At 45.4% G+C, this 25796-nt stretch overlaps 1 long non-coding RNA gene across 1 annotated transcript; it reads right to left on the bottom strand.

Moving 5' to 3' along the window:
* Positions 1 to 16756: 16756 nt before the first annotated feature.
* On the bottom strand, positions 16757 to 24231 carry LOC144673582 (uncharacterized). Its single transcript, XR_013574385.1, has 3 exons — positions 24166 to 24231; positions 24010 to 24054; positions 16757 to 16836 (listed from the first exon to the last, which is right to left on the bottom strand). It is a non-coding gene; the product is annotated as an uncharacterized LOC144673582 (long non-coding RNA).
* Between the last annotated feature and the right edge of the window lie 1565 nt (positions 24232 to 25796).

Here is a 25796-nt window from a genome sequence, read left to right as displayed (position 1 = left end):
GATGGTACACACTGCTGCTACTGTGCATTGGTAATGGAGGGAGGGAATGTTTAAGGTGGTATATGGGGTGTCAATCAAGTGGGTTGCTTTGTCTTGCATGGTATTGAGCTTTTTGAGTGTTGTTGGAGCTGTACTCATTCAGGCAACTGGAGAATATTCCACCACACTCCCAGTTTGTGTCTTGTAGATGATGGACAGGCTTTGGGGAGTCAGGATGTGAGTTACTCACCACAGAATTCTGTGCCTCTGACTTGTCCTTGTAGCTACTATATTTATATCGCTGGTCCAGTTCAGTGTCTGGTCAGTGATAATCCATAGGATGTTGATGATTAGGGGAAGATATTAGTCAAATGTTGGATGCTGCAATAAAAAAAGGCAATAAAAAGAGATTGTGAGGTAGTGCAGCATTCAGCAGACAATGACAAGCCTTTGCACACACTCTCTGAGTACTGCAAGGCTCCTCCAGAGTGGTTCAGGCAGCAGAAGTGTTTCAGCATGCCAAAGGCCATTTTGTGTGGAAGTGTGGCTTTCATTTATGCTTGCTGAGCATGTGTGCATGGGGTGGGGGGGTGTCCTGGAGCCATGAGCCATGTTGTCAGTGGATAGTCTTTGCTGCCTAATAACCATCCTTTGGTTTACCTTGGTGGTTCAACTGCAGCTGGCACAATGAACTGCCACAGAGTGGAGACATCGTGACTGATGTCAGAACACTGAGCATTAACGTGCATGATTCACTAACTATGGTCACATTGAGGGAGTGAAATCCCTTTCAGTTCCAATACATGGCAAAGTTGACATATGATGCTCACAAAGTGAAGAGTATGCAGCCAAAGACACCAAGCACCATTGGAAAGTCTGCAATCCCAGTGAAGCCATGTGTTTGCATCATCTAATGTTCTGACAAAAGGAAATGACATGTAGTTAGCTCCCTTTAAATAGAGAGACTTAGTGATCTGCTTTACGCAACAGTAGGCAGCCAACTGCGAGATGCTACAAACAGCTCCAACAACAGCTCCAGCCTGGTAAGTGTCCAATGCACCCAGGTGGCGACTTTCCACGTTCAGGCCCTGCAGCGATACCTTTACGTTGAGCCCCCTCCGAGGTGGAGTGCCCTGGTGACGTATTTCTTTTGCCAGGTGCATGGCCTGAATTATGACGTGCAGCTCCTGTTTGTAGGCCTAAGGGGCTTTTATGGCTCCTTGCAGGCGTTGCCCGTCTTTTACCAGGACCTGATCAAAGTTTGGTCACCGTGCAATGCAGCTCTCCACTGTCAGGAGGAATCCGCACCTTTACCCTTTTCAGTGGCTGGCGGAGAGGAGGGCTGTGGCTGCCGGGGTGAGCAGGATCAGGGACCTGCTGGGCGGTGGAGGAGTGGGCTGGATGATTCCCCAGGAGTTGGCGCAACATCAGTGGACGCCCGTCTCGCGGCTGTCCAAGATCTTAGAATGGTTGTGCTCAGCCCCGACGTCATACTGGGACTTGAGGTGGTGCAGGTGCGCAGTGGTCTTCTGTCTGAACGCATCTCTGTTTGGATGGAATTCCACATTGGCCCCAAATCCCGAACACTCCCTCGGGAGCCGGTGCCCCGCAACCTGAGTTGCCTCACGGAAATGCCCTTCGTGTCCTTTAGCACAGCACGGACGGGTTTCTGTATGGGCTGCTGCTGCACAACCTTCACTTCCTTGCCCTTGCCCGCCACTCGGACACTCCCTGTGCCTTGTTGCCGTCCAGCGGTGGAGGTCCCCAATGGGGGGCCCTCTACGGAGGTGTCTTCCCTTTTTCCATCAGGGACTGTGGGTGGAGGGTGTTGCACGCAGCAGTCCCATACAATCATAGGATTTGTCAGTTCATGGTCTCCCAAGATACCTGCATCTTTTGTGGCCTTGTGGAGTCCGTAGAGCACCTGTATGTAGGTTGTTGTAGGCTACACCCGCTTTTTAGTTTCTTGAAAGACTTTGTACTGTTGTTTCATTTGCATTCAACCCCATGCTCCTGACCTATGGGCACCCAGTGCAGGGGGAGGGGGCCGGGAGGGAGGAGGACTTCCTCGTGAACCTGCTCCTGGGCCTGGCCAAATTGGCCATTAACAGTTTCAGGCAGTGGGAGATCGAGGGGGTCGTCCGACCTGACTGTCTGCCCCTCTTTCGCAGCTACGTTCACAGCCATGTGTCCCTGGAAAGGGAGCACGAGGTGTCCACCGGCACCGTCAAGGCTTCGGTGCTCTATTGGCACCGCAGGGACTGAGGTGTTTTATTGGCCCCTTTGTTCATATTTTGATTTAATGTTGGTAAGTTTCCTTTGCATTTTGTCTTTTGTTTTTGCAGTTTCCCTTTAAGGGAAACTTTTACTTTGTTCCTTGATTTGTTAATTTAGTTTATTTGTTTTGTAACAAAAGAGTTACATCTTCTTAACCTGCCTAGCCCTGCTACAACGTCTTTCTGTTCCCTGGACATCCACAGCGGAGGTGGAGGCAGCCTGCTGACTACTACGTCCTGTCTGTGATGACCTTGATGGGCGTCCTCTGGAGGGCTGAGACCTGGACGGCCATGGCCTGCTTTCAGGATCCTGCTGTGGCAGTAGCACCCTCCTCGGCCTGGAGCTGCTGGGGTCAAAGGAAGAAGGGATTTGGATGGGCTGGACACTCCTGGAGTCACCTGGGTGGATGGCCCCAGGGTATGCATCTGCTGATCCTCCTCCCAATGGGTGCCCAAGGGTTCCTGGCTGACTCCTTGAGGAGGCGAAGCTGGAGTGAGATGGAGCTGCTCCACACCCCTCTTGCATATACACTGTTGCCGTCCAACTATGGCGTCAGCAATGGCAGTCTTGCAACTGACATCCTCCGTCATGGTCTCCATGGAGGCTGCCATCCTACCAGTGCATTGCATACTGGCATGATCACCTCAGCCTGCAATCTGAGGAGTGTAGCAGACATCCCTTCCTGATGTTCCCAAGCTTGCCTTTGCAGCTCCAGCAACTGTGACAGGACCGAGTCCAGAGGCTCCTCATCTGACTCGGGCTCAGCAACATTCTGGCCTCCGAGTGCTGGGGACCTGGGAAATCCCTGCCGCTGCCTGCAGTGGATCAGAAAGTGTGATGTGCTCATCAGATTGTGATCTTGAGGCTACTCTAAAGCTAAGTCCCACTGAGGTGTGTGTCTCTGCGCTGGTGGAGGGTGTGGGTGAGCGCTGTGACGGGACTTCAAGGAGGGTGCCCCCAGATTCCTCTTCAGAGGTTTCTTCGGGCATTGGTTGGAGGCCCTCGGCTGTGGACTCTGTCGGCTGCTTCCTAGATGTACCTGTGGGAACAAGGAGAGATAATTAGTGTATGGCAGTGGCCTGTGAAAAAGGACATATCACTCTCAGCATGGTTGTCTGATGGATGTTGCACTGCTGGACCCTCACTTGGTAGAGCAGCGCTGACCTCACTGTCAGCACAGGAGCGGTCCAGATCCTCACCAACCTGCTGGATGGCTCTGTCTTCAAAGCCCATGAGGACCTTGATATCAGGCATTCACATGGAAACACATAGAAACTAGGACCATGAGTAGGCTATTCAGCCCTTCAAGCCTACTCCGCCATTCAATATAATCATGGCTGATCCTCCATCTCAATGCCATATTCCTGCTTTCTTTCCATACCCCTTGATGGCCCTAATGGCGATTCCGCCACCGGTCTGCAACCTCTCCCTCTTGTTGTGTGCCAGCTTGTCCTGCATGAATGGAGATGGAGACATTGTAAGCAGGACATCTGCCAGGCCAGATGATAAGTATGCCTGGCATGTGTGGGTGATGAGTGGTCCCATGGATGGGATGGTGACAATGAAGATGTGTGTGTGAGAATGAATGGTGTATGAGAGAGTGAATGGTGATGTCTCTTGAACTGGCAGTGAGTGAAGTCCCTGTGGATGTGTGATGGGTTTGTGAGAGTGAGAGTTGAAAGTGATGAGAAGAGTGACTTACCCTGGCGGAATGAAGGAGACCACTCATCCTCTTGTGGCACTGGGTGGCTGTTCTCTTTTGCAGGACATTGGCGCTGACAACCACTGCCACCACCTCCCTAGCCGGATTGAAGATGTTGCTGCGTATCCTGCTCAGAGCGGGGTAGAGGACATCACAGCGGGTCTCCACTGCATCCAAAAGGCACTTGAGGAACGCCATTGAACCTGGGGGCTGCAGTCTTTTTGCCTTTCAGGACCATGTCTTCCATGCAGCAGTCCTGGGCTGGAAGCACTGAAAGGTATGCACGTGGTTACAGTTTAAATATGGAGCCCGACATGATGAAGCGACGAGGTGATGGCATGGTGGGGGAGTGAGAGCCCACCCACCATCGAAACGGTGTGTTTCCCAGGAATGCAAAGTTAATGCAATGTATTTGGAACAAAGTGGTGTGAGAAGCCACCATTGCGGATGGCGGGTAAAACATAATTTTTACCACCCACTACCGCACTTAGTGCAAGTCTGGGATGATTCCACCCAATGGCTTCACAGTCATCCAGCAATGTATGTCGGGCAAGCAGCCTGATAATTTAGTGACAGTGGAGTCGAAAGAGGTGGTGATAAGTTAGTGCTGGCTGTTGTCAGCATACATGAGAAAATAAATGCTGTGTTTTCGGATGATGTCACCAAGGGGCAGCTTGAGAAATAGATGGACAGCAGAAATAATGTGCGGGAGCAGGACGACAAGCAATTAGAAGTGATTTTATTGCTATGATTAGATAGATAAGAATCGTTTTGTGAAAATGTTTAATTTTATGATTCCTACATTTTAGGAGTAGAACTTCTAGTTTGGGGACTGAAAGTTTTAAAAGTAAGATAAATGCGAGCATGCAGTTGTGAAGCTGGTAAACAGACCTAAAGGGTCTGCATTCAGGGCCAGGGGCAGAAATCATAGGTCCTGGTGCTTCTCCTTTTTCCAGGTCCCTTATTCCCCACACCACCACCCCTGCCCTTACACCTCCCACACATACCATATGCATGATATGTTCCAATATTCACCAATCAATTCACCCACAATCATAGAAAGGTCCTCGTAAAACAATAACATCCATTGTTGGCATCTGGTTAAAAATATAATTAATATTAAGAGCAGCAAAGATATAATGCAGTCTTAGTTTGTGTGCGCCCTATAGGTGATCCCACCATGACAATTTAAAAAAAAAGGGAAGTACAAATTTTACTTTGACAGCATTGTGCAATATTGTTAATTTGACAGGAAAATATCCTATTAATTATTTATTACACTGTGCAGATGATAACACAGTGACTGCCTTAACCCTCATTAACAAATTCTGTACATTGCACCATATGAACACTATGACAGCAAATTCTTATTTGAGGGAAAGATTCAATACTTGCAACCAAGGTAAACTGTACAAGGTCGTTTCCATTCTGTAGAATAATTAGAAGGCTTTCTCCTGCCTGGATGCATGATATTATTCAATATAATTATTTCCTAGAAGGGGTGCAATTGAATTCTATTTTATCAGTGATCACACAGGTTGGAAAGATCAAATGACTCCTGAGCAACAAAGTGGAATGATTGAACAATATAGGTCTTCACCGTCAGTGAGAAGCATTGGAGCCCTCAGGTGTCTGTGCAACACAACGCTTAAGAGGTCAGAAAACAAAGACTGAATAATTCATAATTGTATCTGTGTTTTCTTGATCAGCAAGTCTAAAGACTTTGCCAATTGCTGCTTCGCACCACAATATATTTTTAATATTAACTATGCAACATAACTTTATCATATTTCCTTCCTCAAAAACTCATAAAAGCTCCAGGATAGAGTGGGATAATAAGTAAGTGAACAAAAGGACAAGATTGAAAACAATGGACTCTTCAGAACCGCATGCAGTGTAAAACAGGTTACTGATTCACTGTCAGCCTAATATGCACCCCACAAAGCCTGCTCACAGTAAACATCCATTAGCAACAAAATAAACAGAACTCCAGCCATGATTCCACCCTTTGTTCAAAAGAAAATTATGGATGACAAAGGCCATCTAGCACAGCTCATCTCCTCCATCCAGAATGACATACAAATATACATATTAAGAGCAGGACTAAGCCATTCGGCGCCTAAATTCTGCTCCACCATTTGATAACATTGCCTACATTATACCAGTGACTACAACTCAAAGGAGCAGCAATGGAGGCTGAAGAAGCAGGGAAGTGCTGCAATCTCTCTGGGGGCAATCAATGAGGCCCCAGCAAGATGGGGGTAGAGGGTGGGAGAAGGTGGAGATCAGGGCCAAGGACCTGAATAAGGGTACTTTGCAGCCATCTGTGAAGTTTAAACATCTAATTGTGTAATTGTCTGTTGGCCTTAGAGATACATATGAACAAAGGGGACTATTTGAGCTCAAGTTGGGACAGAGATGAGAGTGAATGATCATTGCCAACTGCTATTGTATCATGGTGGTCTGCACCCCTGCAGTTACGTGACTGACATTAACTGTCAGGGACTGCAGTATAGTATACCCTGAACAAAACAAATGTGTGGGAGAGAAACATCTGAAAAGCTGAACCATCATAGCTAAAAGTCTTCTAATCTGTGGGTAATCTAATATAATTCTTCTAATCTAACTGAGGAGAAATTTCTTTACTCAGAGGGTTGTGAATCTTTGGAATTCTCTATCCAAAGGGACGTGGAAGCTCAATCATTAAGTATGTGTAAGGTAGAGATTGATAGATTTCTGATTAACAATGTAAAAGGGTTATGGGGATTGTGTAGATAAAAGGCATTGAACTGTTCAATCAGCCATGATCGTATTGAATGGCGGAGCAGGCTTGAAGGGTTCAATAGCCTTCTCCTACTCCTACGTTCCTAACCTAGCCAAAGTACAGTACTAGTTCCAGCTTCCAAGTCCACCTGGGAACCAACCTCCTGGCTATTCATGTACAAGAGGTTTTGCAGTTTCATAAGAATGCTTTATTTTTAAAAGACCTTCACTCGAACCAGAGTATCAACCCAACCAAGAAGGCATCAGGCCTGCATCGATATAAAGACAGAGGTTGTAATTTAACTTCATCCGTATCTAATCTTTGCTTGTGAGATAGTGAGTGTGAGGCTAGTTTTTTTTAAAACTCATGATGGGATGTGGGCGTCATCAGCTGGCCAGCATTTATTGCCCATCCCTAATTGCCCTTGTTCAGGGGGCAGTTAAGAGTCAGCCACATTGCTGTGGGTCTGGAGTCACGTGCAGGCCAGACCAGATTTCCTTCCCTAAAGGACATTAGTGAACCAGGCGGGATTTTACAACAATTGACAATGGTTTCATGGTCGTCACCAGACTTTTCATTCCAGATTTTTATTGAATTCAAATACCACCATCCGTCATGTGTCCCATATCCAGGTCCCATATTTCAAAAGGCACCCCAGACATCAACTGATGTTGAAGGAAAATATCCACCTCCTGGAAGCTACTGAAGATACAAGATGGGCCTTCTGCAAGCTGCTGCAGCCTGAAGATTCACCTGGTAGAACACAGGTCCCCAGAGTATTACTCTGGGTCTCTGGATTGCTAGTCCAGCGATTATGCCACAACCTCCCCATGACGTTGGACAAAATTTTCCATTCCGGGACTAAGTCCTGTGGCGGGGACTGGAGCGGGGAGTATTTACTGCAGCCGAGGCCATAGCGTGTGTTGTTGGCCTCGTTGTTTACGCAGTGGGGGGTTTCCCAACATTTTGCATGGTGGAACAGGATGGATGGCTTGAGCACCACCATCACATCCAGGTCCCATATTTCAAGGCACCCCAGACATTAACTAATGCACCGTTGAAGGAAAATATCCACCTCCTGGAGGCTCCTCAAGGTACAAGATGGACCTTCTGGAAGCTGCTGCAGCCTGAAGATCCACCTGGTAGATGCTCTACCCACCCTACTGCTGCACGTGGTGTTCCAGGGTCCATGTCGCTGGAGCCCTCCACCTTCCATCCCGAACTCCGGAGGCTGCCCCAGGCCTTGTTCAGGTAAGTCCCAACTTCTCCATGCCATGTTGGTCCAGACGTGTTCTGGACCCGCGTGATATCCCGCTAGCGGCATAGACAATGGAGTGGGGGGACAATTCCAGTCGGGTCTTCATCTGCATCCCATTAACGGGATTCAAATCGGTTTCACGCCAGCTTCTGGTGGGAATGGCGGCCTGTCATCGTGGGGTGGGAGCGCAAGATCCCGCTGTCATTTTGCGCCAGTGGGAAACTGCTTTTCAGCTCCCGCTGCATTGCAACCACCACCACCACCACTCTCCCCCCGCCCCCCCCCCCCCCCCCACCCCCCACTAAACTCACATCGGTGGGGGCTGTAAAATTCACCCCATTGCATTCAAACATCCAGGGCAGATATGAGAGAATAAATAACCTTTATTTTTAAAAGCATGAAAAAGCCTGCTGCTGGAATTAATTTTAAACTTAGAAAAATCACTTTGAGGTTAAGGAAAATACACAGACCTTACACACAAACAAAAATAAAAATACCTGGGAAAAACTCAGCAGGTGAAGACTATTTCGATCCCTTCCCTTCACCCCACCCCACCCCGACTAGGGCTATCTGTACCTTGCTTGTCCTGCTTTCTACCCTTAATTAGCACATTCCTTAGATAATATCACCAGCTTCAACACCTCTATGTCCTTTTGTCTGTGACATCTTTTGGTTATCTCCACCTATCACTGGCCCTCTATCCAGCTCTACCACCCCCCCACCCCCCACCCCCCCCCCCCGCCCCTTAAACCGGCTTATATTTCACCTCTTTTCTATTTTTACTTAGTTCTGTTGAAGAGTCATATGGACTCGAAACGTTAACTGTGTTCCTCTCCGCAGATGCTGCCAGACCTGCTGAGTTTTTCCAGGTATTTTTATTTTTGTTTTGGATTTCCAGCATCCGCAGTTTTTGCTTTTACACACAAACATCCTGATCACACATTTGAAGGGGCCACTCAAGTTCTGTCTGTAACAATGGGTATGCTTAAAAGTATATTAAAAATACTTAATTTACTAAGAAATTGCACACTAATTAAACTAGTAACAAAAGTCATTTTCAACTATTTAAAATCAGGTTACTCATGGGTGGTAGACTAAAGACTGATAAATCTTTTTTTTTGCAGTAAACCTGTGTTAGTCTATATATTAATAATACTACATTAGGTTGTCACCATTCTTAAATACATCAATATTTTCCAATGTAAGGGAAAAAAATCAAATTTTATGTTGCCTGATTGTGCTGGTTAATGGAATATTTTGCATCTGTGATAAACTTAAATCCTAATTTCACCAATAAAACAGGGCAATTTGCACCAAAGCATCAATCCCACTCCATAAAATTTTAAAATTCAAGATAATTATACAACATTTGTTAAAAAAGACTCTTCATGCAAATATTTTTGGTGCTGCTGGGTTTCGTTTCAACGACAAGGTCAACTAGCCCATTTCAACTCTTCTTCTTGGTCTCTTACATTTCTAAGAAAAGCAAAACAAATAGGTTATAGTAAATTATGATGTGCGTCCATTCTCTAAGTTGTATTTTATTCATAATGACTATCCTTGGCCCACGAAACCATCAATTTTGCAAGGCTCTTCAAGGACTCAATGACGTGTTTCTTGGCCAATCCGTACTCATTCCGCGGTAGTGTCATTAGCTATACAGGGTAGAAATTTCATCCTGTTCCATTCAAATCACTGAGTCTCATATTTCTTCCAACGTAATGGCCTAGGAAATGGATTATGCTACACCCATTTTATAGGCATAAAACAGGTACCCTTTTCAGGCCTGTGCCCTGTAACAGGGTGTTAAGCATTTTACATTTGCAGATTTAGGGCCTAATGTCAGTTTCAGGTATCTTTTGAACATATGAACAAGGAGTAAGAGTAGGCCATTCGGCCCTTCAAGCCTGCTCCGCCATTTAATAAGATTATGGCTGATCTGATAGTAACCTCAAATTTGCATCCCGCCTACCCCGATAACCTATCACCACCCCCTTGCATACCAAGGATCTATCCACCTCTGCCTTAAGAATATTCAAAGATTCAGCTTTCACTGCCTTTTCAGGAAGAGAGTTCCAAAGACTCATGACCTTCAGAAAAAATTTCACCTCATCTCCGTTTTAAATGGATGACCCCTTTTCTTAAACAGTGACCCCTAGTTCTAGATTCTTCCACAAGAGGAAACATCCTCTCCACATCCGCTCTGTTAAATCCCCTCAGGATCTTATATCTTTCAATCAAGTCGCCTCTTACTCTTCTAAACTCCAGTGGATACAAGCCCAGCCTGTCCAACCTTTCCTCATAAGACAACCCACCCATTCCAGGTATTAGTCTGGTAAACCTTCTCTGAATTGCTCCCAACATATTTACATCCTTCCTTAAATAAGGTGACCAATACTGTACACAGTACTCCAAATGTGGTCTCATTAGTGCTCTGTATAACTGAAGTATTACCTCCCTACTTTTGTATTAATAACCCCACTCAATAAATAACATTCTATTAGCTTTCCTAATTACTTGCTGTGCCTGCATACTAGTCTTTTGTGATTCATGCACTAAGACACCCAGATCCCTCTGCATCTGAGAGCTCTGCAATCTCTCCCCATTTAGATAATATGCCTTCATGCCAAAATGTACAATTTCACATTTTCCAACATTACACTCTATTTGCTAGATCTTTGCCCGCTCACTTAACTTATCTACATCTTTTTACAACCTCCTTATGTCCACTTCACAAATTACTTTCCTGCCTATATTTGTGTCAACAGCAAATTTGGCAACCATCTCATCCATCCCTTCATCTAAGTCATTTATATAAATTGTAAACAGTTGAGCTCCCAGCACTGATCCCTGTGGCACACCACTCGTTACATCTTGCCAACCTGAAAAAGACCCATTTACGCCTACTCTCTGTTTCCTGTTAGCCAGCCAATCTTCTATCCATGTCAATATGTTACCCCCTATACTATGAGCTTTTATTTTCCAGAATAACCTTTGATGTGGCACTTTATCAAATGCCTTATAGAAATCTAAGTACAGTACATGCACTGGTTCCCCTTTATCCACAGCACACGTTACTTCCTCAAAGAACTCCAAATAGTTGGTTAAACATGACTTCCCTTTTACAAAACCATGTTAACTCTGCCTGATGACCTTGAATTTATCCAAATGCCCTGCTATAGTTTCTTTAATAATAGCTTCTAGCATTTTCCCTATGACAGATGTTAAGCTAACTGGCCTGTAGGTTCCTGCTTTTTGTCTCCCTCCCTTTTTGAATAATGGAGTTACATTTGCTATCTTTGAATCTAATGGAACCTTTCCCAAATCTAGGGAGTTGTGGAAAATTAAAACCAATGCATCAACTATCTCACTAGCCACTTCTTTTAAGACCCTAGGATGAAGACAATCAGGACCCGGGCTCTTGTCAGCCCGCAGCTCCAACAATTTACTCAGTATCACTCCTCTGGTGATTGCAATTTTCCCGAGTTCCTCCCTCCCTTCCATTTCATGATTTACAGCTGCTTCAGGGATGTTACTTGTATCCCCATATAGTGAAGACTGATGCAAAATACATGTTCAATTCACCTGCCATTTCCTTGTTTTCCATTATCAATTCTCCAGAATCACTTTCTATAGCTCACTTTGTTAACTAGTTTCTTTTAAAAATCTTTATAGAAACTCTTACTATCTGCTTTTATATTTCTGGCTAGCTTTCTCTTGAAAACTGTTTGCTCCAGGCACAATGCCGCTAGTTTCTTCAGACGCTTTGATGCCAAATCAACAGCTCTTAAATGGACCACTAGAGGCTGTCAGTGGATGTTTATGCCTTAACATTGTCATTTACCTTATTGTAGAACACAATGGCCAGAATTTAGGTTCGGCATGAAGGCTCAGTGGAAGCGGGTGGGGGCAGTTGGGAAGCCGCCCGCGATCGGCTCCACACCATGATTTTACGCGGGCGGGCCAATTAAGGCCTGCCCAGCGGAAGGCGCGACAGCTGCAACAGGGAGAAGGGGTGGGTGGGGAGAGCTCAATGTCCGCCAGGTCCAATGGCGACCCAGCGGCTGATTCAAAAACGGCCGCGGCAGCCATATGAAGGCTGCCATCGACTCAGAGGACCCTCGTTATGGGGAACCTCAGTGCTGAACATGGCAGGCGGGAGGGCAGGTCGGCGAGGCAGTCGACCTCACGTCTTTCTGATGAGTGTCTCGCTGCCCTCCTGGAGGAGGTGGCAGCACGGAGAGAGATCCTTGTCCCCAGTGCTGGAAGGAGGAGGCCCCCCCTAAACCTCACCGAACATGCCTGGGAGGAGGTGGCATCCAGGGTGAGCTCCCATGATGTGGTGAGGCGCACATGGGTGCAGTGCCGTAAGCACTACAATGATCTCCTGCGATCAGGAAGGGTGTCATATCGTGTTGGCATGGATCACTTAGCACAGCAGTTAGGAGCTGCCCCTGCCCTGACCTTGGACCTCAGAGGTCTTAGAATGAGTGGCAAATGTGTATGAGGCAGCATCTGGGCAAGGGGGTGAGCCCTGGTTGTTTTGAATGAGTGTCTTGCAGCTCCAGGGTCACGAAGCAGCTGAGCCCTGTGAGGTATTCCTCAGGTGGGGTTGGCTAGGCTGCAATGGCAATGCAGGTACAGGGTGGACTAATCAATGCTCCTCTGTCCTTTCAGAAGAAGACATCCCATAACAATGCTGAGAGATTGCGGACTGGCGGAGGACCGCCCCACCTTCTAATCCTAAGTAAATATGAGCAGGGGGCCCTGGAGCTGAACCTAGGCCATGCACCTAGGTCAACCGGCTGCGGTGAGGTTGAGGTGCCACAGGGAGGTAAGAGTGCAGTGCACTGAGGTCAGAATGTCTATCATATCAACCATTCCACTGTTGTCTCTATATTGATGTGAGCCTCGAGCATTGAATCCTCATCGGTAATGGAAAGACGAGGGCACCCTGATCCGGGTGCCAGGCGTACACAGGTAACAGTATAATGACTTCAACTAATGACATGTCCTTGTTCTTCCTTTCAGGCTCACCAGCAGCCCATCGGGGTGAGGAGCCTGAAGACCCACCACTAACCCCAGAGGACAGCAACCATGGAAGCTCACCTGCGTCACACCCTCGCATTCAAGCATGCACCAGCGCAGATACCAGCACCTCGGTGGGCATTACATCGGCAGCTAGTATCTCGTCGCATATCGCTCGAGGTGCAGGCGGAGGCAGATTACCCAGGTCGTGGGCAGTCAGAGGACTGCTAGGGGCCAGAAACATGCTCAGTCAGTGGCTGATGATGTGCCTCTGTAGTCATCCCTGAGGCAGCAGATGCTGGATGTCCAGCAGGGTGTGTGGGAGGATCTGGCGGAGATACATGACGGAATGCACGTCATGGCCTCCGTTGTGGAGGAGTCCCTGTGGAGCATGACCAATGCAACGACCCTCATGGCCGAGCGCACTGCCTCCTCCATGGAGAGAGTGCCGACTCTCATGGAGAGGCAGCTCCAGGAACAAAATGAGGGGTTCCTGGGGATGTGCTCAGACCTGCAAGCCCTCACACAGGTATTGACCTCAGCTGGTCAGTGTTGGTGTGGAAGATGGATTGGACACCCAGTATCCCAGCTAGATGCCCATCCACCAATGGTGAGCAGGGAGGTCCAAAGCGACTTCACATTGGCACACAAGCTGCCTGGCATCTCTGCAGGCTCCTCTCGGGGCACTCCGGATGATGGCAGCAGTTCCTCTGCCAGTGACTGTGGCATCTGATGAGGCTGTGGTGATTGGGGAGATGCCAGACGTGCCACTGACCGCTTCCTCACAGGCGGGGCCAGCACAAGCCAGAGGACGCCCGCCAAGGTCAGCAAGGCCAACAGAGAGAGAGCAGGCTGCCTCCAATGCCAGTGCCAGCGAGGAGTGGGGGGAGGTACCTAGATGTAGCACCCACAAGCGAAAACTTAAAAGCATCTTAAGCACAACACGGGCTTACCACTGGTGATATTTTTCCCCCAGTTTTACGTTAAATATTATTTGGTGTGATGAATAACACCTTTCAATTTAATTTTTATTATGTATGCCAGGCACCACAGCATTAAATGTGTTTCTGTACAACAAGCCTCTGAGTGCTTCATTAGTTCTGCAGGCATAGGGTAACCCATGATGTTATGAGTAACTTGTTTCTCATTAAACTTTATCGAAATGGCACATAGTGCATATTGTTCACGAAGAAAATGTCCCTGTCAGGCATCGAGTATGGAGCCTGCAGTCCTGGCATGTGGTGGTGGTTCTCATTTGGTAGGTTAGCTGAAGGAGCGTTGGATCAAAGCTCCTGGGTGTCTCTGCCTCCCTGGAGGTTGCCCAGATCAACGTCTATCCCCTCAGCATTCTCCTGACTGTGCTTGTCCTCGGACTCACTACTGGACTCATCATGTTGCCAGAGCAGCTGCGTCATCTTTTTCCTCCACTGTGTCCCCCCCAACTTTCCAGCGCCAGATTGTGGAGAGCACAGCTTGCAACCAATATCAGTGACACACGATCTGGGGGGTATTAGAGTGCGCCCGCTGAACAGGCCAGACATCGGAAGCACATCTTCAGAAGACCTATGGCTCTCTCTATCACCATCCTTGGGGAGGCATGGCTTCTATTGTACCGCTGCTCGGCCTCTGTTCTTGGATGGTGGAGAGGCGTCATGAGCCACCTTTTGAGGGATAGCCCTTATCACCCAGCAGCCATCCATCAAGCTGGGCTGGAGCACTGAAGGGCCTTGGCACCTGTGAGTGTCTCAGGATGTAGGCTTCATGGGAGCTGCCTGGGTACCTTGCACAGACTTGCAGAATCTGCATCCTATGGTTACACATTATCTGCACGTTCATGGAGTGGAATCCCTTCCTGTTGACGAAGGCACCCAGCTCACCCACTGGCACCTTCATGGCCACATGTGTGCAGTCAATTGCACCCTGGATGCAGAGGAACCCAGCAATCGCTGCAAATCGTCTGGCTCGCTCAGCCTGGCTGGCCTCGTCCATGCAGTAGTGAATGAAAGTCAATGCATGTCTGTCACCAGCTTGTCACAACTGTGGACAGCTGATTTGGAGGCTCCACAAAGATCACCCACTGACCCCTGGAGAGAGCTGGGGGCATAGAAGTTGAGAGCCAGTGTGACCTTCATCGCCACTGGCATGGGGTGTCCACCCACACTGTCGGAGCTGATCTCAGGGCCGATCATCTGTCAGATGGAGGTCACTGTTGCCCTTGAGAGGCGGAGCCTCCTTTGGCACCGCACCTCACACATATTAAGGTAGCTGCATTGCCACCGATAAACCCTGGGAGCAGGATAGTGGCGTCTTCTGCAGCCCTTTCCGCCTTGGACTTCCTGTTGGCCCTGCGCCCTCTGTGTCTGCGTCTGTCCTCCCACAGGTCGCTCCCCTGGAGGCTGAATAGGGACACCTGCCCCCCTCCCCCTTCTGGCCCGCTCTTCCTCCTCAGAAGAGGTATCTCTAGCGGAGACCACAATCCCCATTCCCAGGGTAAGTGAAGGCTGTCTGATACCTGGAAGGATCCAAGTGGTATGAATCTTCCAGGGGCCTGAACTGAAGCCTTTTATTTCTGTCAAAGCAGCTCTGAAGCGAAATGAAGATGTCCTGTTCACACAATCAAACAGTAGCAACTTATAAGCTAAAATACAAATAACTTGCATTAATGAGCCCACTCACCCCTCTTCTCCCGCCCGTGGATGAGGTTTTTGAAAATGTGGCCTACCCATCTGCCCTGAAAAATCGCACGGGCTGCGTAAACTCCCAGACAATTGGTGCCTCAAGGGCCTTAACTGGCCCGTTAATTAATGGCGGGCGCACCTCCATTTTCATCACGTGCCGGCCTAGCGAAATATCACGATGGTGCGTGGTGAAGTTGGGACGCATGCCCGACGTCATCATGCGTATTACACTTGGGCATGTCGGGCGCGCGCCCGCACGCCCAATGTAAAATTCTGGCCGATGAGCAGGAGTGTGCCTCGCTAGAGTGTCAGCAGCCCACCGCCCAGGGACTCAGTGAGTGTCCAATCAGGCCAAATCTGCCCTCCCACCATGCCAACAAAACAAATGTGCTGTGGACCTGCCACCAGCCTCATTGGGTGTGTGCAGAGTACTGTATTACACTCAGGTTTGAACCCAATTCAAACTCTAGGCTTTGTATCTATCATAAATTTTAACCTCCCATTTGTCTCATTCATTGGTTAATGACCTTCAGACGTATGGTCACCTACTGGTTATAGCAGTAGACTAGCAATCTTAGGATTAAATGCAACTATTGTGATACTGTATTCAATAATTCCACACTGGTGAAAATGCCTGTTGCAAAACAATTTGCTATTATTCACCAACTTGCTGGTGAATTTCAAACAAAGAACGAACAGAAGAGAATTCTCTCTCGGCAACATCACAATGAATTGAATGAACTAAAATCGTGCTCCTGATGAGGAGCCTCTTCTGCCTGGAAGACATCCCAGGAATTCTGTTGCTGTGCACACAATTTTGTCTGAAATGAATAGCTGGAAACTCATGGAGCAGGTGAACTCCTCAGTTCCAGATATGAAGTCCCTATATTTGAAGGAGGGAGATTTTATCAAATCTGCTTTTATACCAGCCTGAAATTGATATTCATACACTATTGGTCTGTAGCCCAGAATGAAATATGTTGCAAAACAGATAATTTAGAACACTATAGATATAGTCCTCCAAAAATAAAGAAAATGTCATGGTTCAAGATTCTTAAAGTCCTACTCACCTTTATCAGGCAGATAAAAATTCGAACTACAATCAGACAGATAAAAATTAGAACTGCAATCCCAATGGATATGGCAATACCTAAAGAAAAACAATTGGAGAATATATTAAAATTAACAGGTTGTTTTCATGCCAGGATTCCTTGATCCCCACATACACATATATACACACACACACACACACACACGCAAAGAAACTTGATGACACCAAAGAACTTGCACTCATTCAGTACCTTTCACATCCTCAGACATCCCAAAATGTTTCACAACCAATTAAATACTTTTTGAAGTGTTGTCACTGTTATTATACAGGCACATGGCAGCCAATTTTTTTTCTTTATTCTTTCATGTGATGTGGGCATCACTGGCAAGGCTAACATTTGTTGCCACCCATAATTGTCCTTGAACTGAGTAGCTTGTTAGGGCTATTTCAGAAGGCAGTTAGGAATCAACCACATTGCTGTGGGTCTTGAGTCACATGTAGGCCAGACCAGGCATGGATGTCAGATTTCCTTCCCTAAAGGAAACTAATGAGCCAGATGGCTTTTTGAAACTATCATCAATTGTTGTATGGTCACCATTAGAGACTAGCTTTATATCCCAGATTTATTAATTAAATTTTAAATTCCACCAGCTGCTGTAATGGGATTTGAACCCATGTCCAGGGTCTCTGGATTAGTAGTCCAGTGTCATTACTACCACTTCCCCATTGCACAAAAGGAAGACCCTACAAACAGCAATGAGATAAATTACCAGATAATTTGTTTTGGTGATGTTGGTTGAGGGATGAATATTGTCCAGGATACTGAACTAATTCCCTCGCTTTTGTTCAAATTGTGCTGTGGAATCTTTTATGCACAGCTGCGAGTGCATGGAACCTCAGTTTAACATCTCATCTGAAGAATGGCATCTCCAACATTGCAGCGTTTCCTCAATTCAAGCTGATACTTCAGTGCAGTAGCTCACATGCTCAAGTCATTGGAAAGGGACTTGAACCCACAATTTTCTGATTCATAGATGATGCTTGGTTGTAAAAACACTACTTGAAATCCATTTGGCAGTCAATAACAGAAAAACTGATCCTAATTTAGTGTAAATTCACATTAGACTAACAACCCTACTCCAGAGGTCTTGTCATGCTTGAGGTGGTAAATGGAAGTGTCAAGTAGAGGCTGTTATTGGAAGGTGAAGTTGAGTACACAGTTGATTCATTTCAATCTAACATTGTAACCATTTTTTTTTAAAGAAGATGGATGCCACTCACATCCCTCACTTTTAGGTGTCTGTATTCATAAATACAAATATACAGAAAAGCCTCCTCCCACCTTCATTTCGCCCCATCAACAAATCTTCCAAATCATTTCTTCCTTATGTACTTATCAAGCTTTCCTTTAAATGCATTTATGATGTTGGACTCAACCACTCCATATGGTGCCAAGTTCCACATTCTAATCTCTCTTTGTGTGAACAAGTTGTCTTAAATTCCTTCTTGGATTTACTAGTGACCATCTTATATTAACCGCTTCTTTAAGTCCATCCTTTTGAAGCCCTTCATAATTTTAAAGAACTCAGGTCACCTCTCAGTCTTTCCTTCTGGAGAAAAGCGCCCTGGCATGTTAAGCCTTTCCTGATAGCTGCACCCTCTCTGTCCGGAGATTATTCGTTCACATCTTTTTTGCACTGTTTCCAGTGCTTCCAAATCCTTTCTGTAATATGGAGACCAGAGGCAGAATTTTGGGTGCTGCATTGGGAGAGATCACAATCCTGAAAGATGTGGGAAACAGTCACCCAGCAATGATTTTCCCCAAATTGTCCAAAAAGTTGCCAAAGAGCAGCTTGCTGTCCAATTAAGGGCGGCAGGCGAGCTCTTGAAGCTGAAGGTCCAATAGGAGGACCTCCAACACTGAAGGAGCGGCAACCTGTCTTTTCAGGTAAGGCAGAGTGAGGGTGCTGCCAGATAGAGGGCAACCTGAGGTGACAGCAGTGGCCAGGCAAGTGGGGAAGACCTCTAAACCTGCCTAGAGTGCTGCCTTCCAGTCTGCTGCTGGGAGACCACTTCCAGGCAGCTGGCCAAATTTCCACTGACTCAAAGGGCCCACAGGCTGACTGGAAAATTTCAGCTGGCATCTGTTAAAACACTTTAATAGGCCTTTGATTCCTGATAATTAGCTACCCATGCCTTGTGGGTGGGTAGCCCTCGAGATCCCACCCTACCTCCGGGAAAATAGCTCAAGGGGCAGAATGGTGCTGGGAAACCATGTGGGACTGAAAACCCTTCTCCAGAACTGTGCACAGTCCTCCAAGGTTCTTTATATGTTAACTTCCCCGCTTTTCAATGCTGTTCTTCTATAAATGAATCCCAGCATTTTGTTTGTATATGGCTTTGCAACTTGCATTGCTACTTCCAAACCATAGAACAATTCAGCACAGGGCAAGACCATTCAGTCCATCATACCTCTGCATTTCTTTTAAAAAAGCCCTTGCCCTATAACCTTATAACATTCCCCTGCTTCAAATACCTGTCCAGTTCCCTTTTGAAAGTTAAAATTGAATCCGATGTAACCATTCTTTCAGGCAGTGAATTTCAGAGCATTATAACTTGCTCCATTTGGAAAAAAAGCCCTCTCCTCACCTCGCCTGATTCTTTTGCCAATAGCTTACATCTTACCCCTCTGGTTACTGATTCTTTTGCGACTGGAAACAGTTGCTCTTTATTCACCTTTTCAAAATGTTTCATGATTTTGAACACCTGTCAAATCTCTCCTTAATTTTCTTTGCTCTAAGGAGGAAAACAACTCCATGTTTTCCCATCTCACGTAAGTGGAGTTGCATATCCTTGGTGCCATTCTAGTAATTCTCCTCTACGTTCTCTCTAGGCCTTCGACATCCTCCTTAAAATGCCTGGTGCCCAGAGTTGAACACAATTGCCCAATCGAGGGCTAACAAGTGATTTTAAAAAGGTTTAGAAAAAACACCTTGCTTCTATACTCTATGTCTGTTTATAAAGTCATGGATCCTGTATGTTTTTTTTAAAACAACCTTCTCAATTAATCCTGTCACCTTTAAAGATCTGTGTACTTTAACTCCCAGACCACTTTGTTCCTGCATTCCCTTTAACATTGTTCCATTTACATTATATTGCCTCTCCTCAAACTTCTTGCCAAAAAGCATCACTTCCCACTTTTCTGCATGAAATTGTATCTGCCATATGCCTACCCATTTTACCACTACATCCTCCTGAACTCTGTTGCTACCCTTCTCACTGTTTGCTACTTTTCCTTGTTTTCCAAAAGCATAAATGATTTGTGTCTCTGCATCCCAAGTCCATTTATTTATCTACTTAATTTGGACTCTTGGGCCCTATCCTCAAGGCCAGAATCATGAGTCAGACCATCTTCCACTGCTACAATCCTGCCTCCTGCCCGGCAGTGGCCGCCCATGCCATTTTCATCATGGGGTGACAGGCAAGTTGGAGTTGGGTCTGCTGCTTCCTGAAGCAGGACGGAGGTGGGAATGAAGGCGGGCAGGTTAGAAGGCCCGCCTCCGTTCCCTGAGACATAGATCTAGGTTAATAGTTGAGTGTGAGGCCCCCTAAAACTTCATACCCCTACTCTCCTCACCCCCCCAATGAGCTCCTCACCCCTCCATAACCCCCATACATGCTACCATGCCCCCTCTGTACCCCTATGCCCACTCTTCCCCCATACCCTCCCATGCACACTGACCATCCCCCATACCCATTTATACCCCCCTTTCCCACTCACCCAACTCATGCCCCCTCCATGCCCATGTTCACTCACCCATCCCATGCTCAGTCACCCAGTATCCACTATGTATAGAACTCTTGTGCCCTAACGTTGGGAAGTCTTTGAAGTCATGAAGCTGTCAAAATAAACAATGTCATTCAAAAACCACTCCGAAAAACATTCTTTAAAATGTTCATAAAACTGTTAGTCAAAATAAAGCTTACGGTTCCCTTGACACCTGTAATAACAACTCCTGCTGAGTTGATTCCATTAGTGGCTTTGGAGCTCAGCCAAGCATGAATAATCAGATTCTATTGCAGAACTTTGTCAAGACATCTAGAGATGAATACACCAAAACCTTTGAAGTAGCCTGAACAGATGGCCATCTGTTTCTCTGCTTCAAAGGTTGAACAGATGGCTGGGCTCTCAACCAAAGATGTCAGCCATCTGTTCAGCTGTTTTAAAAGCTCAACAAATGGTGGGCTGGTCAATCAATGTAAGGATTAAAACACAGGGACCAACTGAAACATTAAAATCTGAATCACAATATTGTGAATGCCAAAGAGCAGTTTATCCAATGGATAATGTACTCTAAAGCATCTGAACAACCTTTCCACTTTCACATTGCTGGTTAATTTAATTTGTCACTTACCTTCTCTAAACAAAACCCTATCATTAATTACAGTAATAAAACACAGTTAACTTATCATACATCACGATATTATGACATGTGAAGTTGTCAACACCTTTTGAACTTAACTGTCAAAAGGTTCCCAACTCCAGATTGGGGTTGCCCCATGATTCATGACTCATTTCAAATGCTGTAATCTATGTTGCCTACCAAAGTAGGCTCAACTCCATGAAAATTGTGGAGGGGTTTCTGAAATTCCCACACCTGCAATGGAGCTAGCAATGTCAAGTTCGCTATTCACTCTTTTCATGTACCACTAAAAACATACTGCAAATGGATGCGGGAATCCTGGAATCAGGTCCTGCCCACCATTTTTAAATCCCTCCTGTCTCTGTTCTAGCCGGGATGGATGCATGAAAATCAAGTCCTTATTTTTCCAAGAAGTTAGTGGCCTCATTATTCCCCCCAATTCATTCGCCGTTTACAGTCTCATTTTGTAAAATTGATAACGTCTTCTTGGGCTGGATTTAATGGGGTGCAGTCGTCCCCAGACCCAGCTAATAAATCAGGGGGAACCCGTCTACGATGCTGACAGCTGCCCCACAGCAGTTTAACTCTCTCTCAAGGGCTGCCAGTCAATCGTTTGTCCGACAGCTCTGTAGTCCCAGCAACACAACCTAGAGCAGTGGCCACCGCTGGGGTAATAGGGAGTCCACCTCACTGTGGAGCACGGCCTGACAGTTACGCAGGGTTGGCAGGCCCCCGACGAGGGGGTTGGTGGGTTATGATCGAATGACGATGCGGGGGACGGAGGACGGGTGCCTCCACTGGATCCAAAGTGCCTGCAAATCTGCCAGGCTTCCTGATTAGAGTGAGTTCTCTGCGCCCCCTCCCCACTCCCCGCATCACGGCATAAAAATGACGGTGGTGAGATAAGGCCAATTAAGGGATTCAATAGGCCCAAAGGCAAAGTAGGTAGGTGGTGGGCATAGCGCCCACCGGATTTTAGGTGGCCCCCACCCACCGCCCCCCCACAGCCTTCAAACCTGCCGTTGGAGCATATAATTTGGCCCCTTGTATTTTGTTGCAGTCTTCCTCAGTATTAACTATATTCCCCAATTTGGTGATGCTAGCACATTAAAGAGCACTAAAATCATAATTGGTGGGAGTCCTGCTCAACCAGCTGAAGAAAAGTTTAATTGGTTTATACATATTTTGTGAGAAGGAGGAGGAGAATGGAAGAAGAGTGCAGATGACATAAACCAAGACATGTAGATCAGAGTAGAAGGATAGGACATAGAAAGTAATCTGCAAAATGGACAACATAGAAAGTAAGGCTCCATGGGGCACACGGGGAAAGCCACCAATGTCTGGGGGGAAAAGAATGAAGAGTGGGGCATCAGGTAGTCAGTGCCATTGGAAGTATTTGAAGAAAAGCGGCAAATTAGAATGAGTGTAAACAAATATGCTTATTAAACAAGGAGGCTTGTGCATAGAAAAAAAATTGCGCTGTTGTTAAATGTAGACCTCTGCGGCCAAATCTCCAATCCTATCAAATAAGATACCCTGCTAGGTGCACAATTTTGGGGCTTACACCATAACTATTTACTTGTCTTAATATATTGTCTAGACATTGATGTGACCAGTACACCAATACCCCCATATCACTTTCTGAATCATACAATTCTATTCCATCCAAATCACTTTGTGTCTTTCTACCAACTGTCATGAAAATATAATAGTTGTCATAATATTGTGATTTATTGTAAAAAATAGGTTAATAGTGGGGTTTGGATAGGTGTGTGAGACTGTGTGAGAGAGAGAGATTTAATTGAATTGGAGACAGCTGGTCTGGAGGCTTTTGATTCATCAAAAGAAGCTGGGTTTGAAATGCTAAATGTGTAAACACGGCTGAAGCTTTAGAAAGTAAAGTGAGGAGAATTTGCATTTTTAAATAAATCAGGCTGGTTTAAATTTCAGAGAGATGGTAGGATGTTACATCTAGCCAGAGAAGCTAGACCAAGTAGTGTGTTTATTTTTCCCAAAGGTTACTGATAATATAAAGCTTTTCATGGTGCTAATACTATGAGAAAGGTAAAGTTCCAAAGACATGTGGGAACAATGGAATTTGCATTAAAAGAGAAAACGATGTATAAAGGACAAGAGGTTATATGTCAAAGAAGAAAGGCATTGTAAGATTTACTAGAAGTGTGAAAAGCCTCCAGTAGTTGTGCATTAAGTTGATGTATATAGAAGCTGAAGCTGGGAAAAGCCATTTTGAATTCTACTGTCCGGGGTATCATGTTAACTGGCTGGAATATATTTAAAATCTAACTTTTTTGTTCACTGTTGTCTTAACTACGTGTAACTGGAAGCCAGATTAATTAGGCGTTTTAGGAGTTATTATAGTTGTAATTTGTAGAATTATGTATGTGATTGAAATTTTTTCTTTTGTTAATAAGTGTCTAAATTAATTTTGTAAAAAATCTCTAGAGTCTTGGTGGACTTATTACCACTGAATTCAGGGCACGCCTCTTGAAATAAAATACAAATTGCAAAATCGTCGTGCCCACGTGATAAATTTTTCCTCGTGGATTTGATCCGCCTGGCACACATCACCTGTCGCATCATAACACCAACAGACTGCATTTTTCTGTGTTAAATTTAATTTACCACTTGATTCTCTTTTGCTTAAGGATCCTATTAGGGGGATGTGATAGCCTAGTGGTTATTGTAGTGTACTAACAATCCAAAACTCCATTATTGCTAAAACCAAACTGTCTAACATTGATATAGATATGGCATGTCAATTAGCAATAGCACAAAACACTTCCACTTTACTTTTATAAATTATAAGATTTAGATTTTTGTGATTTACCTATATGTTTATGCTTCTCCATTTTTAATTCTGATGTTTGCGATTCTGTATGGAAGAGACAACAAAAATAATGTGTGATTAATCATGAATGGAAATCACACTATGGAAGTATAAGGAATTCAGTAGTCTGCCCAGAAACAATTGCAAAGAGCTTACCTGGAGTAACTGTTCTCAGGTTTGGAAAGGAAGATACCTGCTCCTGCATACCTGCTAGAAAGGAAAAAATATTATTTTGTGGATTAAAAACACCTTTGGTCAATTAACAAATTCAGAAGAAGGTAATAATTTCTGTGTAGATGCACTTTTTCAAACTTTACTTGACTCTATATTTCAATTTCCTTCTAAACTGTCCTAAGTAACAAATCTTCCCCCTTGCTTCTCTGTTCTAAGGTTCATGTCTAGTTAGAATGAAGAGATAGGACTTGCTTCAATATAATAAGGAACTCTCATAAATGTTGTTCCTTTCACATTAAGTGTCAGTTTTTGTTCAGTGATGGGACTCACCTCGGCAAGAGACTAGAGTCAAGTCTTACTCCAGAGTCTTGAGCATATAATCTAGGTTCAGATTTCAGTGCAGTACAGAGAGGGTGCTACAATATTCGAAGGGACTGCCTTATGATGAGAAGTTAAACTGAGGTCCTGTATTCCTCTCAGGTGGGTGTTAAAAGATCCCACAGCAACACTCGGAAAAGAGCATGGGAGTTCTCCCAGTGTCTGACCAACAATTATATCTTGACACAATACCTCAAACAGGTTGTCTGGACATTATCAAATTACTGTTTTGGGACCGGCTTGTTCATAAATTGGTAGCATGTTTGCTAAATCCTGGAATATTTCTAGAATGTATTAATATGCAATCTAGAAAGCAAGGTGCTACCAACTGAGCCATCCTAAAACAGTGGACATGGCAAAATCAATAATTGGGCCATCCCAAAAACCAGCTCAAGAGTGGGATGGTCAACTGAGTCCCAAAAGATCAAGGCCCACTACAGGCAAATCAGGACAATGAGAAACTGTGGCAGCTTGAAGGACAACACATCAGCCTGTCAGAGGAGAGATTCACTTGTGTACCTCAATAAACCCAATTAACTAACCATTTTGATTCACCATTACACCATCTCCATTATCAACACCATCTCAGTTACAATAGCTGTTCTTCCTTCGATTTATTGCTACTTAATTTTCAATCAACAAAAGAAAAACTTTCTAGGCAAAGGTCAAATAAACTTGCAAAAGCAAAATACTGAGAAGGCTGGAAATCCGAAATAAAAATAGAAATGCTGGAAATAATCAGCAGCTCATGCAGCGTCTGTGGAGGGAAGAACAGAGTTAACGTCTCAGTTCGATGACCTGATGTTCTGATGACAGGTCACAGGCCTAAAATGTTAACTGTTTTTTCTCTCCACAGATGCTGCCTGACCTGTTGATTATTTCCAGCAGTTTCTGTTAAATTAACGTATTCTCCTACATTTATTACATGTACGTATTCTTATTATTCCTTTTCCCCGCAGTCTGACAGTGTCAATGTGCCTCTTCTAGAATCTATACTACTCCTAGTCCTAAATGCTTTGATCTCCTTACCTGAAGGAGGATATACTTGCCTCAGAGGGAGTGCAACGTAGATTTACTAAACTGTTTCCTGGAATGAGGGGACCGTCCTTCCAGGGAGACAGAGTAGGCTAGCCCTACATTCCTGGGAGTTTAGAAGAAAAGAGGTACAGGGACCTTTTACTTGGTTGACCCACAGAGAACGACTTGGTCAAAAAGTCACATGTGGGGCTCCCCTG

This window comes from Cetorhinus maximus, chromosome 3, assembly GCF_964194155.1.
Source record: "Cetorhinus maximus chromosome 3, sCetMax3.hap1.1, whole genome shotgun sequence".
Lineage (NCBI taxonomy): Eukaryota > Metazoa > Chordata > Chondrichthyes > Lamniformes > Cetorhinidae > Cetorhinus > Cetorhinus maximus.
The sequence above is the reverse complement of the archived record's forward strand: the minus strand, read 5'-3'. Positions and strand labels throughout refer to the sequence as shown.